The sequence below is a fragment of the Rhipicephalus microplus genome, chromosome X (genome assembly GCF_043290135.1).
Source record: "Rhipicephalus microplus isolate Deutch F79 chromosome X, USDA_Rmic, whole genome shotgun sequence".
Lineage (NCBI taxonomy): Eukaryota > Metazoa > Arthropoda > Arachnida > Ixodida > Ixodidae > Rhipicephalus > Rhipicephalus microplus.
In genome coordinates this window covers 353,800,948-353,822,923 of record NC_134710.1, presented here as the reverse complement: position 1 = coordinate 353,822,923, position 21,976 = coordinate 353,800,948, and the positions used below count along the sequence as shown (strand labels likewise).

The 21,976-nt window shown below is 43.5% G+C and overlaps 1 long non-coding RNA gene and 1 pseudogene across 1 annotated transcript in view; one reads left to right on the top strand and one right to left on the bottom strand.

Moving 5' to 3' along the window:
• LOC142776345 (uncharacterized) overlaps positions 1-21,976 on the top strand; it is a 266,778-nt gene that overhangs the window by 122,610 nt on the left and 122,192 nt on the right. Inside the window, exon 2 of the long non-coding RNA XR_012887466.1 lies at positions 10,332-10,395. This is a non-coding gene — a long non-coding RNA (uncharacterized LOC142776345). The remainder of the gene's footprint in view (positions 1-10,331; positions 10,396-21,976) is intronic.
• On the bottom strand, positions 3,128-3,853 carry LOC142777018 (alpha-soluble NSF attachment protein-like; annotated as a pseudogene).

Here is a 21,976-nt window from a genome sequence, read left to right as displayed (position 1 = left end):
ACTCGGAAGGCTGAATGAAAAATAGTTAGTAGTTGATACACCTACCAAATCTATTCAAGTCGCATGCATAGGTGGTTGTGCCTCTGTGCAGCCGTACCACGATGGAGAATGAATGCGATATTGTAAAGTGCCATCAGGGAAAGTACAGTTTAGATATAAAAAAAGGTGTCAACATGGTTTTAGTTTTGTTTGCCATTTACTTTTTCAACGGTGATTCACACGTTTTTTTTTAATTTACTGTAACTTGTTGCGTACCCAATAAAAAGGCTTGCACCACTAGATTTATTTTAAATTAATTTAATACAAGTCGCTGAAAGCATGATGCGAGGAGGTAAACTTGAAACCTTTACCACTCGCCAGATGCGGACTTTGGAAGCCAAATTCCTGGCTTGCCCTCCCCGGTATTGCAGCAACTTAGAGTCGGAAGATCACGCGATGCAGACGCACCAACACGTCATGCGCACGTAAGGAAGCATTTGCATGATGTGCTCATGGCAGGTCTTGCACACAAAGGGAGTTGTGTCATTTCAATATTTTCTGTATTGTACAACCTGTTTCGGTGAAATGGATCCCTACATGCGTGTATGTTTTGAAAGGTTAGCATGGACCATGTAATCTTATACCCCAATACACAGCATCGAATCGCTGGAAGTGCTCTTTGTGACAATGCACCAAAAACACACCAAGTGTTGTGAATGCTGGCGATGGCACGATGCGAGGATGGTGAAACCACTAACGCGAACGAAATAGAAGGAGCTTAGTCTCCAATCTCGCTCAATACGAAGTTGAAGAAATAATGCTCATAGATTCTGCTTGTGTGTATTAATATTTCTGTCAACCTTCATACTTGCATCCAGGCAACAGACTGCACAAATTACAAACGTCGCCTGAAATAATTCCCACAGTGTCACATACTACTTTGACGTACACCGGACCCTTTGACGTACGCCGGGCCCTCTGCGCTCTTTGTAGTACTTCCGCACGTGGTTGGCGTGTTGCTTCAGTCATTCCGGTAGGTTTTTCGTCTCGCCGATATACGACGAGGGGCACTAGGCGCACGAAATTTTGTAAACGACATCGGGGCTCCCGTCTCTTGTTGGCCAGTCTTTCGGGCGGGAGAGGAGGCGGCCAAGCGTACACGAAGGCACGTGCGTGATTATCAACCGCTTTTTCGGAGCCCTTCTCTCAGTTTATACACATGGACTGCGCTTCACGGCAAAACGAGACAGAGAGAGAGTGGGGGTTATTATCCGCCCCGCGAGTGCTTTGAAGACACCGCTGCTACGTAGTCCTGCAGTAGCCCCTAAGGAAGGAACCAAGTTGGTTTCGAAACGTCGGGTTTTTTCAAAAACTTTTAATTCAAGTCAAAATCATCTCCCAGTTTCATATCCAACCAGACAAACTTCTGTCGAATGTTTACATATAGTTAAAACGTCCTGACTACTATGTCATGTATTTCAATGGCAACGTAGCCTGGGAACTTGGACTCCCCCCCCCCCCCTCCTGTACAAATGTTGCATGAAGAGGCATATGTTGAGAAGTGGCATATATATTTCTTATGACCTTTTGTTGAAACTTGCGCGTCGGTGAGAAAACGAAGTAGAAACTACGAACACTAGAATCAGTAAGTTGACGTATAGCGTTTCTGCTTGTTGGGATGGTAGCTCCAGCTGGTGCTACGTAAAGTAACTTTAGTCGATTTTGCTTAAGCTGACGTGTCGCTTGTGTTATAAGAGTGAATTCGTAATGTTTATAAAATTATATAGAAAGCTATGCAACCACAACTGACGTTGCACTAACATCACGCCTACATAGGGTCCTTGCAGTTTCGAGACTTCGCGTAGCCTTTGGTAGAATTATTGGATTTGATTCCTGCTGCGAACCTGATATTTATTCTGTACACTCACCATATCATCTTTGCTGGTGTTTATTTTTTCAGCAGTCAGACATTTATACCAATGTCTGTTCCCACCTTTCTTGGGAAGATGTTAATTGTTACCCGTGGTATAAGGATATAAGTCACACTTCTCTGGCGAGGTATGTTTAATGACATAGACGACAAGATTTTTCTACTTATACAGCTCATGTCCAGTAGATATACTTGTCTAACCCTCTTAGTCTCCGCACAAATTTTCCTCTACCCCTACTTAAATAGGAGACCACGAGAGCACCAAGACGTAGGTGGCTGGATAGATAGATAGATAGATAGATAGATAGATAGATAGATAGATAGATAGATAGATAGATAGATAGATAGATAGATAGATGCGGTAAACTTCACAGAAGTTCGCTAAGCAATGCTTCGAATTTAAAATTAGGCTCTATTGATTCCATTTCTCAACAATCGTTGCATAGGGGAGATATCGTCAGACCAGCCCTCTGGGTATACAAACTAAACATAGGCACTCGACATTGTAATTTAGTTAGTATGACTTCCAGTTCTCTAGTGTTGCACCACCCGCTCGGGTTTTCAATAAATTCAGATGTGTAAATTCTGTCCGTACTTTTACTGATTTTAGGGCATCTGCATTGAATGAACATATATTTGTTTTTCTTTCGCCACCGCCTAATTGCAGCGCTAACGACTTTTATGCCACGTTTTAAAAATGGTGATACACACGTGTACGCCTCTTGTCTCATTGTCTATTCTATCAAATTTGTGAAATTTCATGGTAAACATATCAGCTTTTCGACAGCATTGAAAATATTCCTGTCCGAGTGTCCCTGCGCAGAGGCCCCAAATATTATTAGAAGGGCCAACGTTGCCGGTAGACACCATTGCCGCAACATAATTTTGATACTTAGTTTTCCGTGTGAAAAGCGTCGGCAGCTCAACAAGAAGTGTTCAATATTGTTAGGTTCCTTGCAATAGGAGCAAAAAGGGAAGATTGCTAAACCCGCTCTGTGCATGTAAAGGTTTAGATTTTGAACTCTACGACTCATCCTCGGTATTGCAACTTCAGCCCGTCTTGCTGCACAACCTTTCCTGCTCCAAAAGAACTGTAGGTGCAGAAAGTCCGGTGATGAATAGAGACTTGGAGTAAGCACAGATAGTGCATACTTTCTCCGTTTATCTTGGAAGTAGTCAGACGCTCACATCCGGGTACCCTTCGTTTCTCACAATCAGTTATGTTGTAGAAACTAGGGACCAAATGTACGAGGGGCACATCTTTTCATATTTGGCCACTACACGCTGCGCGTTGAGAATGTCGACACACAAGTGGCAGAGTGGAGCGCGGGACAAATATTCCCTGGTGATGTGCTTGAGCAGCTGGTTGTCTAGAGACGATGCTGCCACCTGTTAATAAATGTGAAGAACCTTCTTGTACTGTTCCAGCTGAGCAGCATACTGAGCCACGTTCAGCATACACTTGTTTGCAGATCTTGTAGACACCTTGCCCTTGAAATAGTCTGCTGCCTGCTCGTAGTGGAACATGGTCTTTTCGATGTAAACAGTTTCCGACTTTGATATCTGTGCTTTTGTCACGTGATGATTTGGTGCTATGATGAAGATGCCCATGTCTGTGTATATGTCAACATCCTTCAGGTGGCAGTTTACAGCCTCTTGTTGGTCCGACTTCTTGTAGCATGTGCCAGCAACGGAAAAGCAGGTCGCAGCGTCGTGTTGACTGCTATTCGTCGGGTGAAGGTTGGTGGCTTCACAGAAAGCGCTTCCTACCACACTCCACTTTTCGTTCATTTCGAACATGTTGGCTGCACGTGCGTACAATTCACATGTTTTTTTTTCAGTTTAAATGAGCTTGTGGATAACGATCCGAGAAATTCACGAGCCGACTTGATTATCTTCTCGGCATCGGACAAGCTGCATGTCTTTTTGCTCGTTGTCCGCCATTTCATTTTGAAGGCGCACTTCAGCCGTGGAAAGCTTTAGACAAGCAATACGAGGCTTGAAACAAGCACCACCGGCTACAAGCGAAGTTCTCATTTGCTGAGGCTCTCCAGTTTTTTTTTTAATCACACGGGTATTTTCAGCATAGCTAGGCCTGCGATGTGTGTACCTACTTGACCCAACGCTCCCGTATGCGTGCTGCTGTATTTCTGCGACTTGGTTCCCGACTTCCCTCACAACACAAGCCACCTCCTCCCAAGCTTCATTGTCAATGGAATAGCCCTTCGGCCACCATGTAACTCCTACTGCAGACTCACTCGAACCTTACTTCGAACGTGCGCAACTTTGCGGGCCACGGCAGTGTGTTACAAATAACGGAGGAAACGGGCGCCAGGAACGATCAACAGCCATGGGCGCTTGCTCATTCAGTTTTTCCGTTGACCTGAGTTGTATCGAGACGCTCGGGTCCTGATCTCCTTTTGTATTGCGATAGCAATCATATGAATACTCTCGGTTGGATTTCGCCACCCGTGTCGACGTGGGCATCGAGATCGATGTCATGCATCGTGTATATATATATATATATATATATATATATATATATATATATATATATATATATATGAAAACGCAAGAAACCCAGAAAAAAACTCCAGTGCCCGGAATTCAACGTGGCACCTCCACATCGTGAATGCGAGGCGTTAACCACTGAGCCACCAAGGGGTACCTCCTTGAACGTATGAACAGGAAGCTATATATAGCTACCACTTACCGCTGTTAGCGGGCATTTCGGGGAAGAACCATAGTTTTTCCAGCATTATCAGCAAGATGGCGCAAAGAGCGCGCAGTGGCTCTCATCTCTCACGCGTACTTTGGCCCGCGGAGAGTAGGAGTGGACGATCTCTCGCGCACCCTTTTCTCCCCGTGGTGAAAATCATACGTCTTGACTGGCGTTGGGCTTGAGCTGGAACAATTTTGTTGTGGTCACGGGGTGCACAAAGATCACTGGAATTGTTGTACAGCTTGCGCTTGTGAAGGGCGCGCTTTTCAGACACAACAAGGTGACATTTGAGATGCTCATTCACGTTCGTCTGTACCTGTGAGAACGTTTTGCACGTCATTTATGCGTGAGAAACGCGGGCCACGTTTTGATCTGCTTGCCATTGTGCGCGTGACCTTCCAAGTAGTTGCTATCGCATTCATTGCTTTGCCTTTGCGGCAAAGCTGGGACTTTTTTTGTTTTTCACAAACACAATCGAAGAGTAAGAAGAGAACGAATATAGCGCAGGCATGTTGATGATGATGATTATTTTCTACCGACGCAAAACGGCAGACTGAGAAGCGCAATGGCTCTACTGTGAAAATGAATTCCCCCCCCCTCCCCGACCGAGACACTCTCGCAGGGTGCCGCGTAAGTGAGTACATTCAATGCACAATGATAATTGTACATGGCGTATAGATATCGAGTTCTCGAAGGTACTGACATTGTTCTGTTGTTTATACTGTTGTTAAAATTTAGCCTTGTTATTGATGTTTGCGCCACGTTAAGTACTTGTAGCAAAAACAAAACTCTAATGGTTAGTGTGTCGGCAGGGTGTATTCTGTAGGGGTCTGTCAGAAGAGGTGTGAAAGCTTCAATTGATACGTCGGACACCTAGAATGAGATTTTTTTGTGTCTCTTGTTGTGTGCCACTTGATCACCCACTTTTAGTAAAAAAAAAGCAAAAAAATACTTCCGTGTCGGAATTGACACTAGTCAATCTTAGGTGCATTTGGTATAAATCTTTTGTATGTTTTAAATAAACATGGTACGCGCATCATAACGACAAAGAAAGAGAGAGCAACGATACCACATTCAAGCTGCCTCAACTAGAGTTTCTACAGTGAAAGCTGTATACGGCTAAGACAAACGAAATAAACAACCGCCAGGCCTGTATGCAACGCGCCGTACAATCACAGCGTAAGCTGGAAGAGCGGCCTCAAGCCATATTAAAGACTCTTTGGGTATCTGCTACAACCAAACTTGCAAGGCACCCACTACAGCATAAAACAACTAAATTTCTTGTATAGTAGCCAGCAATTGCACTATACCATGCTTCGTCGTTCTTAGGAGAAGTGTGGTACCCAATACAAAAAAAAATTGTGCAATTGTTTGATGCTCTGGCTGACGACCATGAACAATTATGCCTGAACCTTTAGTAAGGGCGTTGGAGCTTTTGGCAACACACTCGTTACGCCAACATCATAGCGTGAAACGTGGTCCTCTCTTAATTGAAACGCTCTACTGCTGATGTTAACACTATTCTTTGGCCGACGTCTAGCCTGCCTACTGTCAGGTTTGAAGGGAGTTGCAAGCACAAGTTTGGCTGAATGGTAGAACATTGGCTGGCACGCAGGATATCCGGGTTCAAACACCATCGTGTTCTTGTTGTTCTGCATAAAGTTTTTTATTCCTATTTTGCACGATAGTGGTTACGAACACCGGTGGTAGCGGCGGCAGACAACTATGGCACGAGCGAATCTTGATGTAATCTTATAAAAGCTTTCGCTGTAAAACCGTCCGGTTTTGGTGTCACGAGCTGTTTTCATAGACTGTCTTATCACTCACATCATTCGCAGCACCGTACCCAAGCACGCGCGCCATTTTCCACGCTGTGAGTGACATCGTTCATCGCAATGCAGCTATGGCGCCGAGAACGTGTGCGTCAGTTTTTCTGAAAACTTCTACATCGGTATGCGACGGACAACACCACAAGGGTTGTGACAGTGGAAACGTGAGAGAGCTTGTATTCACTGGGTGGATAGTGCAGTCCCAAGTCAAACGAGTATCTAACCTTAATGAACATAATCACGTCACCCAGAATTGCGAAAGGCTTTAGTGCCACGTCGGGTTGAACCCAATTCTAAGCACCGAAGCCGCACGTGTCAGCTTTTGCTGGGTACCCAATTGTGTGGAGTGCTCGAGCTGTATTTTTTTCTTTACGCTCTTTTTTACAATGCCACGACTACTTACATATGCTATACGTTGAATGGTAGATTATCTAGCAACAATAAGGCACGTTACTAGGCCAAAATGAGAAAACAACACCTGGCGATGAATGCTAACTGAACCTTGTTGTACGAAAGTAAAGTCTCCAAAATGAGTAGCGGAGATGTTGAAACTCTATAGTTAAGTGATTAATTATATCGTTCAGTGATTTCTAGTTTTTAACTATTGACGTGTGAACTGGCATGTTTTCCTCTTCAAAAGTATCTTTCTTAGTGTTATTGCCATATAAAGGCAGTTTTCTGAATTTTCGTTACGTAACTTGCGTCACATTTGCAGAATGACTGAGAGCTAGATGCAACAAATGAAAATATTTTCGTATTCGACTCATGAAAGCAGTGACTAATTTCATTCAAGCATGGCAAAAATTAAAACAGTTTAATTAAGAATTACTTTATGAATACACAGAACTCACCAATACTGCCAATGTTGGCTAGGTCTTGCTCTTTGCAAGCATCGATGAAGCACACACCTAGTCGTATTCCTGGCAGGCTCTTATCTGTCAGAAAGGACATAAACCTTCCCATCTGAGATGAAAAAAAAGAAATTAATTATAAAAAGGTGACCAGAAGAACAGGAGCTGAGAAATCGGCCCCGTATCTGCATGTTACACTGGAAATGTCGTCGAAAGACGGTATTCTTGTGTCTGGAAAGAGTGAGCAAAACGTTTATTTGATGTTCTGCCAAGAAAAGTTGTGAATAGTATTGTGGAGGTGCTGCGTTAGAGTGCCTCGAGCCTGCAGCGTAGGCGAAGGAGCACATCAAGTCACACATGATACATGAGCGCTATCTGGCAGTTATCTTGGAAAACGAAGCGTGCGCACTCTGAGTGCCCTTCTTGGAAGTGATAACGCACGGAGGAAGGAAAGGTAAGAAGAGGCCTTGACGTCACTCGTTGTGAAGCCGTGATGGAACCGGAAGTCGGCCATACTGACTAGGCAAATTCTCCTCTCTTGTTTACATGTGAATGCGAAGCAGAAGGCGTGACTCCCTCTCTGTTTCAAAAAGCACGTGGCCTGCGCGCCGCGTGCGTCCATGCTATCTAAAGCCAACGGAACGGATTTCAACACGCTGTCTTGCCGCAATACGGTTGACGAAATCTCTGCGTATGGCTGTTGTACTCTTGCACTGCTGGCGTTAACGATAAACACGGCAAGTTGCACGTTAAGCTTTTTTTGTTTGATGAGTTCTTTGTGAAAATAAAGATTATAATTCAGACATTGCCGCGCGACGAACCAGGCGCCGAAATTTGTACAGCTTCTTTCAGAACACTTTTCCCCTTTCGCGCTTGTCTTTAGGTTATATGAAATTTGCGGTCAGGCTGTGGGCTAGACACAACGATAAAAAAGAAAAAAATGTCTTCCCTTCAATAAACTCGGAGGTCGGTAATTATGCCAGTAAAGTCGGCGTCGGTGGAGCTTGTTTGCGTGGCAGCCCGTTGAGTTTGCGCCGGCGTCTTTGTTTTCGGCCCTCTTTTGTCCGACGTGCACTGGTTCCTACGGATATCCCAAAGGCCATGATTTCATTAGGACGAAAGCAGCGAAGACCACCCGAAAGTGCGTGAGAACACGTCTCCAGTGTGATTCACGCGCACTGGTAGCTACGGAGAACGGAGACCAGGATCGCGTTAGGGCGAAAGGTGGGAAAGTTAGCCGAAAAAATGCGTGAGAAAAGGTCTTCGGGAAGCTTCACGCGTCGACACAGCGGCCAAGGACGACAGGGAAAGCCAGCCAAATGCGAGGGAAGATGTTTCCGGGATAAGTGGCTAGTTATTAGAGAAAAATAAAGAGAAGGCGCTTGTTTTTCTTCCTTATCTGGAACAGAGCTCAGCGCCAACCGCCAACCGGTAACTGTGCAGGAACATGAAAAGCAAGATTAGATTACAATATTAATAAGGGCCTGTGGAACGCAAATGCATCGTCCGTTGTCATAAGAAGCAACACTGCATAACTGTCACTAACCTGCAAGGCATTCATTGAACGAATTCTTGAGCACAGTCGTTATCTTTTATGATGGCTTTTCAGCATAATTTTGACGGACGCTGCAAATTCGCAGTACGTATACGCGCGCTAGTTCCGTGGTTTCTAGTTCAGACACTTGGTTACAGCCACCACCGGAGGAAAATCGCGTAGCTAACAATGTGGCATGAAGAATGGATGCTGTCAAACACCTGCAGTACGCCACGGTTAGGTCCGAGGCCCATGAAAACGCGCACACCACCACTGGACCGCCTGAACGGTGCTGCACCGCACTACATCAACAATAACAAAACGCCGCCATTGTGCCTAGTGAATATGGTCGCACGTGACATAATTTCCGCCACATTTTTTACACCCTGCGCCAGCTGGGCATGCCCTCTCCTTATCTTTCCTTCTTCCGTGTGATAAGGTGTAGAGCGCAAGGCGACAGGTAGGTGCCACCATCGTGTGGTCTTAGCAAAGCGTTGGAAACACTTGCCTTTTTGTGCAAGTGTTGCCTGCTCAGCGCACCGTGATAAACGGTACTGTTCTTATGAGTACCTATGTATGTTTTTTCTAGTAAGAGACACACATACAGAATATTGCCGTGTTGTTATGGTGCCTCAAATATGCGCAAGAACTCCTTTTTAATTGACAATCACACAAGTAGGAACGCTAAACCTTGAGCAATATTGGTGGGCGCTGCGGATGGGTTCAGCCATTTATAGTATCGTTTGGCCGCTTCGATGCCGCTTAGGGCAGCGTTAAGAGTGGACAAGCAGACAAATATCCACACAGACAGACCAAAATTTTTGCGTCGAAGCTCCCCAACAAAGACTATCGTCTTTAAAAAAAGATAACGGAGAACGTCGTGGCCGACAGTGTAAGAGCTATTTATCTTTCACAGTATAAAGGCGAAATGTAATTTTATGGATGCAAGAAGAACAATAGAAACAAGGCATTGCAAGATCAAATACTGGCAGATTAAGCGCACAATCAAAATTGTAGATAAAGTATTTCTATATCAACAAGTTAGAATCACACATGATGACAAACGCCAGTGTTGATTAATGACAACTTAGCGGGCTTGTCTTTTACTCACCATGTTATAATTGTCTCAGACCACCTTCACATGAGTTGGCCTTCATAAACAGCAGCTATATTTGCAGACAATAACAAGTTGCTGATGCCTCAACCATGGCTCATACTCACTCAGGCGCATTGACTACAAACGAGTTATATTGAGTTTTTTGGCCTTTCATGTATTATGTGTTCCTAATAAAAACAGGAAAGAACGTACTTAAAAACAGAAAGAGTAAAAACACTTTTTCTAGAATTCCGACTACACAGTATTGCGTACGTTTTGAATATATGTTACAGTAACACAATACAAAATTGAAATTTACAATTTGAATTTGCCTAATAGTGGTATACTAATTCAAGTCGTAATTTAAAGACGCATTCGTTTTGTTTTAAGAGGGTGCCTGCAAACAGCATCAAAGGCGTTCCTGTGACTGAAGCCTAGAGGTGAAGCCACAAACGTAAGTATTTTGTCAACCGCGATTGTCAGGCACAGGTTAGAAAATGACATTACAAGGAGTCGTGTTACAACCTCTAACGGCGACATGACAAAAATTGACAAATTGCACGTACAGTGAGAATCAATGATATGCAAAGCACGAATGATGAAGGTTGACATGTTACTACGAAATCAGCACACCGTTAAGAGGTGGACGTAAATTATGCCGTACATCACTTCCGTGTTTTGATTATCATGTTTGCGCCTTCCATTTGTGTTTGTCGTCCACTCGCGTCACGTAATACCAAATGTGGTATATGTAAACCTAGTGAAACGGCCGCGAGCACGCTATGAGTATAGCAAATAGTCATATTTTACATGACAGCCATGTCATGATTATCATGTTTTAAAGTACCGTTTACCTGCATCATCTATTCACATTGCGTAATATCAAATTCGCTATATGTGGAGCAAGGGAAACGGCCGTGGTCACGCTATGAGCGTAGCATATAGTCATCGTTTACAAGACACGCATATCATAACTATCCTGTTTGGACATGTCATTTACTGTCGTCGTCTATTCACGTCACGTGATACGAAATTTGGTATATGTGAAGCTAGTGAAACGGCCGCGAGCGCGGTTTTAGCGTAGGAAGTTTCATGTCTTACATAACACACATGTCATGATTACCATGTTTGGACATGTTACATACGTTCGTCGTCTATTCACGTCACGTGATACCAAATTTGGTATATCTGAAGCTAGCAAAACCGGCACGAGCACGCTATGAGCGTGGCAAGTAGTCAAGTTTTACACGGCAGGCATGTCATGAATGTCAAGTTTAAACATGTTATTTACCTTCGCCTTCTATTCCCATTGCCTGATTTTAAATTCGGTATATGTGGAGCTAGCAAAACGGCCGTGATGGCGCTATGAGCGTAGCATATAGTCATGTTTTACATGACACGCATATCTTGATTATCATGTTTGCACCCGTAATATATCTTCACCATCCATTCCCGTCACGTAACCCCAAATTTTGTGTAAGTGATGCTAGCGAAATGGCCACGACCCAACTATAAGCGTCATATGTAGTCATGCTTTACATGACACGCATGCCATGAATATCATGTTTCAACGAGTCCTTTACCTTCGTCGTCCGTTCGCGTCCCATATTTCCAAATTTTTATACGTGGAGCCAGCAAATCGGGCGCCTGCGCCTGATGAGGCAAGCATGTAGTCACGTTCTTACATGACACGCGTCTCATGATTATCATTTAAGGCACCAGTCATATGCCTTTGTATTGCATTCACATCCCGTAATACCAACATTGGTTCATGTGATGCTATCGAAACAACCGCGACCGCCCCATGAGCGTGGTGCGTATTCATGACTTACATGACATGCATGTCATGATTTCCACGTTAGGGTCAGTCACTTATATTCACCGTGCAGTCATGTCATACCATATCAGTTTCGCAATATGCCATGTGAACGAAATCACTGTAAGAGCAGCAATACTAAGAAGTGTGAATCATGACATGCAAAACATCACTACATGCTACGGTCATAGCGCTCTCGCGGCTGTTTCGCTAGCTTCACATATACCAAATTTAGTAATACGTGACGTGAATGGACGACTGATGAGCACAAATGCCAGGCGCAAACATGATAATCATGGCATGGAAGTCATGTACGTCATGTTTGCCGGCCACCTCATAACGTTGTGCTGAACTGGATTGATTTCATTGATTGATATGTGAAGTTTATAATGACCTAAAACGACCACGAGATTATGAGAGGCGCCGTAGTGGAAGGCTCCGGAATTTTCAAGCATCTGAGGTTCTTTAACGTGTACCCTAAAATGAGCAAAGAGGACTACAGCACCTTCACCTCCAACGAAAATGCAGCCGCCGCAGCCGCGATCCTATCCCGCGACCTGCTGGCCAGCATCCAAGATCCTTAGACGCTAGACCCCAACGGCGGGGATGTTGTGCGAATTTTTATGCGGCATTTTAACCTTCCTCGTGTGTGCTTCGAATATCATCAATCCCGACGGTACGTGGAATCTACGATTTTTTGTTTTGTTTGTTGCGTTGCATTCGCGCCACTTTGACATTTGAGCATAAATTAGAGGCTTTGATGGTTTTTTATATTGCGTATAAATGCCTATTTTGGACGTTGGCACATAAATTCTAATGAGCACCTAAAAATGCCTATTTTAAACCTTTATTTTTGCTTGGAAGTACTGTTGTAGACCGGTATTCTTGTACGAGGCAAAAATGATCGTTCATAACTCTGTGAGGGGAAACCCATACTCCATGTTTTAAGTTGTTTTAAGCGCTGTCAAGGCCTCTTAGCTAGAAGAAAGGCCGATTAGCCTCTACAGAAGTACTTGGTCGTATCGCGCCTTCTTCTCGGCATCTCGCCGGCATCTGCTGGCATGCAGAGGTGGTTGTGCCTCTGTGCAGCCGTACCACGATGGAGAATGAATGCGATATTGTAAAGTGCCATCAGGGAAAGTACAGTTTAGATATAAAAAAAGGTGTCAACATGGTTTTAGTTTTGTTTGCCATATACTTTTTCAACGGTGATTCCCACGTTTTTTTTTTTATTACTGTAACTTGTTGCGTACCCAATAAAAAGGCTTGCACCACTAGATTTATTTTAAATTAATTTAATACAAGTCGCTGAAAGCATGATGCGAGGAGGTAAACTTGAAACCTTTACCACTCGCCAGATGTGGACTTTGGAAGCCAAATTCCTTGCTTGCCCTCCCCGGTATTGCAGCAACTTAGAGTCGGAAGATCACGCGATGCAGACGCACCAACACGTCATGCGCACGTAAGGAAGCATTTGCATGATGTGCTCATGGCAGGTCTTGCACACAAAGGGAGTTGTGTCATTTCAATATTTTCTGTATTGTACAACCTGTTTCGGTGAAATGGATCCCTACATGCGTGTATGTTTTGAAAGGTTAGCATGGACCATGTAATCTTATACCCCAATACACAGCATCGAATCGCTGGAAGTGCTGTTTGTGACAATGCACCAAAAACACACCAAGTGTTGTGAATGCTGGCGATGGCACGATGCGAGGATGGTGAAACCACTAACGCGAACGAAATAGAAGGAGCTTAGTCTCCAATCTCGCTCAATACGAAGTTGGAGAAATAATGCTCATAGATTCTGCTTGTGTGTATTAATATTTCTGTCAACCTTCATACTTGCATCCAGGCAACAGACTGCACAAATTACAAACGTCGCCTGAAATAATTCCCTCAGTGTCACATACTACTTTGACGTACACCGGACCCTTTGACGTACGCCGGGCCCTCTGCGCTCTTTGTAGTACTTCCGCACGTGGTTGGCGTGTTGCTTCAGTCATTCCGGTAGGTTTTTCGTCTCGCCGATATACGACGAGGGGCACTAGGCGCACGAAATTTTGTAAACGACATCGGGGCTCCCGTCTCTTGTTGGCCAGTCTTTCGGGCGGGAGAGGAGGCGGCCAAGCGTACACGAAGGCACGTGCGTGATTATCAACCGCTTTTTCGGAGCCCTTCTCTCAGTGTATACACATGGACTGCGCTTCACGGCAAAACGAGACAGAGAGAGAGTGGGGGTTATTATCCGCCCCGCGAGTGCTTTGAAGACACCGCTGCTACGTAGTCCTGCAGTAGCCCCTAAGGAAGGAACCAAGTTGGTTTCGAAACGTCGGGTTTTTTCAAAAACTTTTAATTCAAGTCAAAATCATCTCCCAGTTTCATATCCAACCAGACAAACTTCTGTCGAATGTTTACATATAGTTAAAACGTCCTGACTACTATGTCATGTATTTCAATGGCAACGTAGCCTGGGAACTTGGACTCCCCCCCCCCCTCCTGTACAAATGTTGCATGAAGAGGCATATGTTGAGAAGTGGCATATATATTTCTTATGACCTTTTGTTGAAACTTGCGCGTCGGTGAGAAAACGAAGTAGAAACTACGAACACTAGAATCAGTAAGTTGACGTATAGCGTTTCTGCTTGTTGGGATGGTAGCTCCAGCTGGTGCTACGTAAAGTAACTTTAGTCGATTTTGCTTAAGCTGACGTGTCGCTTGTGTTATAAGAGTGAATTCGTAATGTTTATAAAATTATATAGAAAGCTATGCAACCACAACTGACGTTGCACTAACATCACGCCTACATAGGGTCCTTGCAGTTTCGAGACTTCGCGTAGCCTTTGGTAGAATTATTGGATTTGATTCCTGCTGCGAACCTGATATTTATTCTGTACACTCACCATATCATCTTTGCTGGTGTTTATTTTTTCAGCAGTCAGACATTTATACCAATGTCTGTTCCCACCTTTCTTGGGAAGATGTTAATTGTTACCCGTGGTATATGGATATAAGTCACACTTCTCTGGCGAGGTATGTTTAATGACATAGACGACAAGATTTTTCTACTTATACAGCTCATGTCCAGTAGATATACTTGTCTAACCCTCTTAGTCTCCGCACAAATTTTCCTCTACCCCTACTTAAATAGGAGACCACGAGAGCACCAAGACGTAGGTGGCTGGATAGATAGATAGATAGATAGATAGATAGATAGATAGATAGATAGATAGATAGATAGATAGATAGATAGATAGTTAGATAGATAGATAGATAGATAGATAGATGCGGTAAACTTCACAGAAGTTCGCTAAGCAATGCTTCGAATTTAAAATTAGGCTCTATTGATTCCATTTCTCAACAATCGTTGCATAGGGGAGATATCGTCAGACCAGCCCTCTGGGTATACAAACTAAACATAGGCACTCGACATTGTAATTTAGTTAGTATGACTTCCAGTTCTCTAGTGTTGCACCACCCGCTCGGGTTTTCAATAAATTCAGATGTGTAAATTCTGTCCGTACTTTTACTGATTTTAGGGCATCTGCATTGAATGAACATATATTTGTTTTTCTTTCGCCACCGCCTAATTGCAGCGCTAACGACTTTTATGCCACGTTTTAAAAATGGTGATACACACGTGTACGCCTCTTGTCTCATTGTCTATTCTATCAAATTTGTGAAATTTCATGGTTAACATTTTTCTAAATGATCATAAACTTTTCATAATAGATTTTAAGCAAAAATTTTTATTTGAAATAGTGCCTCACAAAAACCTATACAATAATGCCATGTGCCATCTGTTTTACACGATGCTAATTGTAAACTAAAAACGCAAAGGGCGTTGGGTCAAACGCACGGGACGTCATACGGGACGACATCAAAAGTGCACGAGGCGCTTGATATGCTGCATTGAATGCAGCATGGCTCGCGGTTAGTGGGAACGCTTTTGCTCCGGTAGGCTTATGCCACAGAAGGTAAGGAATCAGATGACTTATCCATAATCACGGTAAACATGGTACACAATCACCACTATCAATGCCAGCAGAGAATGCGAGCCATGGCTTCACGTGCACTGAAAAGCGTCGTCTTTATTTTCTTCTTTTGTGTTTGCTTTTTTCCAGTTTTATTCATTACCCAAAGTAAAGCGCTACAGGATTTTGAGACAAGGCGAGCGCAATTGTCGAAGATTGGCTTGCGTTCTGCCCATGCACCTTGACGCCTTCCGAATTTCTTGGGTCTCCTAGCTCCGAGGCTCTCTAATTTTAAAACTATCTAATGTGTCACCGTATTTGGGATGGGACGTCGAAATGTTTCAAGGCGTGGTTGACAATGCTTGCGCGCTCAACATTTGAGGGGTGAAGAAGGTCCTAATGAGCTTTCACACAAAAGTTTGCGTTCAATTTACAAACTTTAAGATGGTCACTTTGTTTGCTGCAGAAAACTCGTTTGCGAAAGCGTTAAGCTGCTGCCTATAGAAGAGGCCAAGTTGGGGCTAGTTGAAGGAATAAATGTGACAGTTCGTCTCATCCTTTGTATAGCTGTGCAGTCTTTTCATGCGTGTTTCTTAGTAGTTGAGCAGTACGCTGCAAGTATCGACACGTTACTGCTGTTCGCGCTCGCCCTGTGTATGTTCTTTTTCTGTGTCCTTTGTGCTTGAGCAGCACGCAGCAAGCTACGATATGCTTGTCATTTTTTATTTGACAGTCCATATTATTGCCATTGCATTTATTGTTTCGCCCTTCAGGCCAAGATATAACTTATTTTCATCCTATTTCTTACTGGAAATTCTTTCAGTTTTACTCAGCGCTTTTACATTCGCAATTGCACTATATTGGCGTAATTTTACGTGATAGGAAATTACAGATATAAAGTAAGCTATTTTTGGACATTCCGATCCCGCGTCTTTTGGCTTGAAGCAGTATAGCATACATGCACGGTCTGTTGTGAGCATGTTCCATACAGATAAGGCTACAACGAAAGAAGAGGAGGAAAGACAGAGATGTTAACTAGTTTAGCATAACCGACATGCTACCTAACACAAGAGAAACCGATGGGGGAGACTACAATGAGAGTAAAGAGTCAGAGAAAGAGTGGGGTGCGTGCACACACACACAACATCACTGGGCAGAGACGCAGCCTCCTGCGCTTTACAACACCACTATGAGTCTACAGCTACTCGTGTAAGTATCTTAAGCTGAGAAATGATTACAATCCCTGGGTTCCTTTATTAAACGGCGCCTTTTCGCAATTTTTCACGATAGAATAGGAGGGTAGTTGTGTGAAGCATCAGTACGTCGTGAAAGCAAGCGAGGGCGAGTGCGTGTAATCATCTCTGCACAGTGTAGTAAGGATTGTCAGAGAAGTTAAGTTGCCGTCTTTTTGACAGCTCTGAAGTCACTAAAATGTTTTAGGCCATCAATATACGAAACTAAAATGACAATTTGAAAGGCCCTCTTTGGCATAACCGGCACAGCAGAGTGGGCTTTTTTGGTGAATTCCAGTTTGTACTTCTAACCGTAGCAGCACGCTTAGGTGATGTCGGTAGTTTTAAGTACTTGTGTTCAGTGTGGAGTGCGTCATATTCTGTGCGGAATATTCTGTGACATAATTAGACGATTGACAGCAGCATGGGGCTTTGATAAGGGCATCAACAATTGTGGCGGTTACTCGCGATTTACAACACAGAGTGTGCCACTAAGTCCTACAATTTCAGCAGCCATTCATGTTTTTGAGGGGTCTGTCTTTAAGGTAGCTCTGATATTTTTTAGGACAACCACGATTCCGAACGAACATTTAGTGGCCAGCGTAAATATTCACGCGTCCTGCGTACTTTTGGTGCAGTACAGGTAGAAATTGTGGTTTCGAGACTTTGAATCACAAATATGATCTTTTGCTGGTTTTGTGTACACTAAGGTGCTTTGCAGGAATAAATAAACATTAAGGTAGAATATATGGCTTGAGTGCGGGGTCGGAACCTGACCGAAGTTTTTGGCAAAGTACCTCGATATGGCTTCACAATATGATGCCTGCGGTCTCTCTGAAAGCAATGTTTCAAGGTGGTGGCAATGCATGAGCACAAGTAAAATGTGTGAAGTGAGCTTTCAAGGCTTGCAACGTACTGCCCATTTGTTCTGCTTGGTCCTTGCCAATGGTTACAGTGTTCTCTGTTGACACTTTTCGACAGACGAACGCGAGCTCTTAGTGCCTGAGCTAGTAAAGCTGGCTCAGCATGAAGGTTCGCTTTGCAAGTGTTACTTGGTACAGGCAAGCTATGTATCCAAATCTCCAAAAGGATCATTTCATAAAACTTCAGCACGCTAACAGGATATCAATATACCACAGTTTTTTTCCTACAAAACTTTTACAATTGAACAATCGCCGTCAGGCCCACTTTTAAATAGGTTACGCAGTGGCTCCAACTGACATTTCTATAACTGATTATGCCCTGAAATCTGTAGATTTTGTTAAAAGAAATGGTTTGTTCGTCAATATATGTGACATAGGGCGTCATTGATTGGCTCGTGAACACCAGTAATTGAGATCAATCTAAACATAAGCGACCATTTTGCTGCATGCCCATTTGTTGAGTACAGGATAGCTTCATACTCCCTGCATCTTACTGGTTTTGATATGTTGGACACAAAATTGACAATGATCGGGAACGCGATAACGCACCATGAATCGAAGTAAATTTGAAAGGCATGTTTTGAGTCCTCTGGCATCGCGCTAGATGATGGACGCCGCCTCGGCTGTTGGCAGAAATGTCGAGTGATTGCTGGCCATGAACTTACTAAAGGAATTCATTTACTGCCTCAATGTGTCTAATAACTTGAGCGCACTTTAGGCAGATGCCATCTCCATGTCCAGCATTACCTCTCAAATTGTGCCCATGAGAGAAGAACTTGACGATGTACTTTAGCTGCGTCATCTGTGACGGGTAAAGTTTCCCGAGGGGGTGCAAGCTTCGGAGGTTCTATGACAAGAGTGTGGTTCGGAAGCACATGTCATCTCCATAGTACACGTTCCTACTCGCAGGCTTTGAGCTGATTATCTTTTTTGCATTTTGACTAAGTGGCGATGCGTCGAGGTGTGTGCTGTTATTTCAAACACATGCATTTTTTTTGTGGTCAAACTTTAACATGCCGCCTGACTGCTTCAGAAGCTTCTCTGATGGTCGAGTTGTCTGTGATCATACGTTTTAAATTGTCATTCAAGGGCAGTCTTCCCACAAAGTAGTGTGAGAACCAATGCAGTTCGCACGTCAGAAAACTGGAACATCAGGTGTCTTCCTCGTGATGTTCAAAGAACCGGGGGCGCCATATTGAGTTAGATCACAGACCCTTAATGCGCCATATCTTGAATGACTGCTGCATGGATCCGCTTCTTTGTGAATTGGCGAAGAGAGTGTCCGAAATGCCTGACTTTCACGTGGAAATGTATTCGATTCCCCTTGAAAATTGTTTTTCACCGCCGCATCTGTCAAAGGCGGTGCACCTATGTGAAGACGATGTCCACATGTGTCCGCTTCATGAGGGTTTATAGGTGCGCGTAAAAAATTGCATTATCGATGTTGTAAATCACACCATCTATAGTTGTGTCATCCATCGCTGTTAAGGGACGTGCTTTGAAGCCACCTTGCTGTGTGATTAGCAGACGCTTTGCAAAAACACTGACAAGAATCCCATCTATAGCAACGATATTTAACCTAGAATTGATTTTGATGTCGTTATTGCCATTGGGCGCTGCATTGTATAGATAGACGGATACGGCTTGCCTGTTTCACAACTATATATTGCCTCAAGATATTACAGTTACGAAGATAACTACGTGCAGGTAGCGCTCACGTCATAGTTGTACTTTGAGTTCATTGAGTGACGTTGAAGATCTTCCCCTTGTTCCTCTTGCTCTTAACGGGGATGAAATTGCCATGATGAGTCATTTCCCCGCACTAAGGGTAGCTGTGTTTCCTCGATGCCACTGAGGGAGCTTCATAATTTTCTAGTAATGAATTCTGGCTAGGAAGGCCTCTGGAGTGCTCGGCGTCTACGGCCGCATCACATGGGGAGTTGAGGCACCTGGATAAACTAAAAATTTCGCCGAAAAACTTGGAGCACAAAGAGAAGTGTTAAGTTAACCGAATAATTTGTCGTATTCTTCAACGAGGAGGATGTTCTTCAACGAGTGGATGAAATATTGAAAATTGAAGCGATGAAAAATGTTTGAACATGGTGTGACTCCTGCTACACGGAGTATTCAAATGTGTCTTTATGGGCTATACGCAGTGTGCCACATGTTGTGTGTACATTTTAATTTTTAACATGAGAGAACTGAGATTACATAAACACCCTTAAAATATTTATCACAAAGTTTTTGACATCAATTGTTACGAAATGCATGAATTTCTTTTAAGGCCTTGACATGCCTGTTTGAGAAAAAACAACTGTTCATCCACATATTGCGCTTTGTTCGCTACACTGTAAAATCGAAAGATGTTGCATAAGTGTTGAACATACTCATGTATGCTCGTTAAAGCTTTACTGATGCCATATGAGGGCCTTCTGTAGTATTCAATTTGTGTTGTGCTGCTTTACGCTTGAAGAACCCCAAATGAATTTGTTCGAAAATAAAAACACTTTATTTCGAATTCCACGGTCACTGATCAGTGACCATGAGCGTGCCGCTCACTGCGTAGTATTTCAAGAATAGGGTCAGTGATTTTTAGCTGTTTTTAAAGTGAAAATTTGTGCTATGTGCTGTTATTATTTACTTGAACAAAATATTCGAATGTACCTTGACCACTGTTCGGCAGTGTTTTCTGGCTTTGCCGAAAATGTCTTGCAGGGCCCAGATAAAAGGTCATTGCTCTCACAACAGAAGCATAAGTCTACAGAGAGTCACATTAACTAATGATAAGCCTCTCAATTTTCACACATGGTGAGTTGCACAATGAAACAACATATCTGGCTCTAACACAGTTATCTACTTCACCACGTATGCACCTCGAGATTTCCCAAGTATGGACACGTACAGAAAAAGCTGACTTGAAGACGAGAAGAACAACCGCAGTTGTAACGTAGAAATAATGAATACAATATTCTAGTGCATGCTGAGTATCAGAAAGTGGTTGTGATGCAGAACGCGATGATTGGTATGATGAACTTAGATATTTTAGCATCACATTCATTTTACTTCTCAGTTTACCAATTTGCTCGATTGTTGCCCAAATGACACTGAACCTTACCAACAAGTATAACTGCTATTCTCGAGTACAGTCAAAGTGAAGCCCTGGGTTCATTGATCCCTCGTATTGACGTTTTCATAGTGCATCATCATTAAATAGAACTGATGGTATTTTACTGCTACTTACATGCGGAAAATGTTCAATATTATCCTTTTTTTCACAGCAGCTACTTCATCTAAAGTCTTTTTTCACGCAAATTCATTCATCGAGATGTAAACAATTCAGCGTAATGTGACCACAATCGAAAAGCACGCACACTACTTTTTCGCCATAGAATTGTCTGCTCTCTTATTTGGCTTGATCATTGAAGGAGTGGAACTCTCTTGAACACAACATAGCAAATAGTGAAGAAATAAATAGTTTCCAGTCAACCCTACCATGTTACCTAAGTGCCCAGTCCTGCCCTATACTACCTGAATTTTCGCATTCCAAGTGTTAATTTATTCTATCTATATTGTTGCTAGATAGGACTCTTTCATATTGTTGTGGTGAGAGATGTTTATTTCACGGGCGAGTTGATGGATGGTTGCCGTAGGAAGGCCTGACCCAGAATGCCATCACTTCTTCTACCCCTTTTCCAGTTCGACGAAAGTCTCGTATCATTTCCCCCATTACAGACCATGCCCACTGGGCGTGTTAGTGTCGCGCGTGGTATGGCTTCAACCACGCGACATGCACGACGTCAGTTTTCCAAGAGTGACGGCCAAAACGTGTAAGGCGTGATACCGCATACGTAACGTCGCTAAGGTGCGACAAAACAATAAAGGGACCTATATACTGGGCCAGAGACTTTTGATACAAGCCACGCTTGTGGTATGAAGCCCACAGCCACTCCATATCTCGTTCGCTGTACGACACACGTTGATGTCGCTTATCGTAGCGAACCTTTGAACGTTCTTGGGCTGCAAAAGTCCAAAGACGGGAGATGCGCCATGCCTCCTCTTGTAGTGTAGTGGCTCGATCATAAACGGTAAA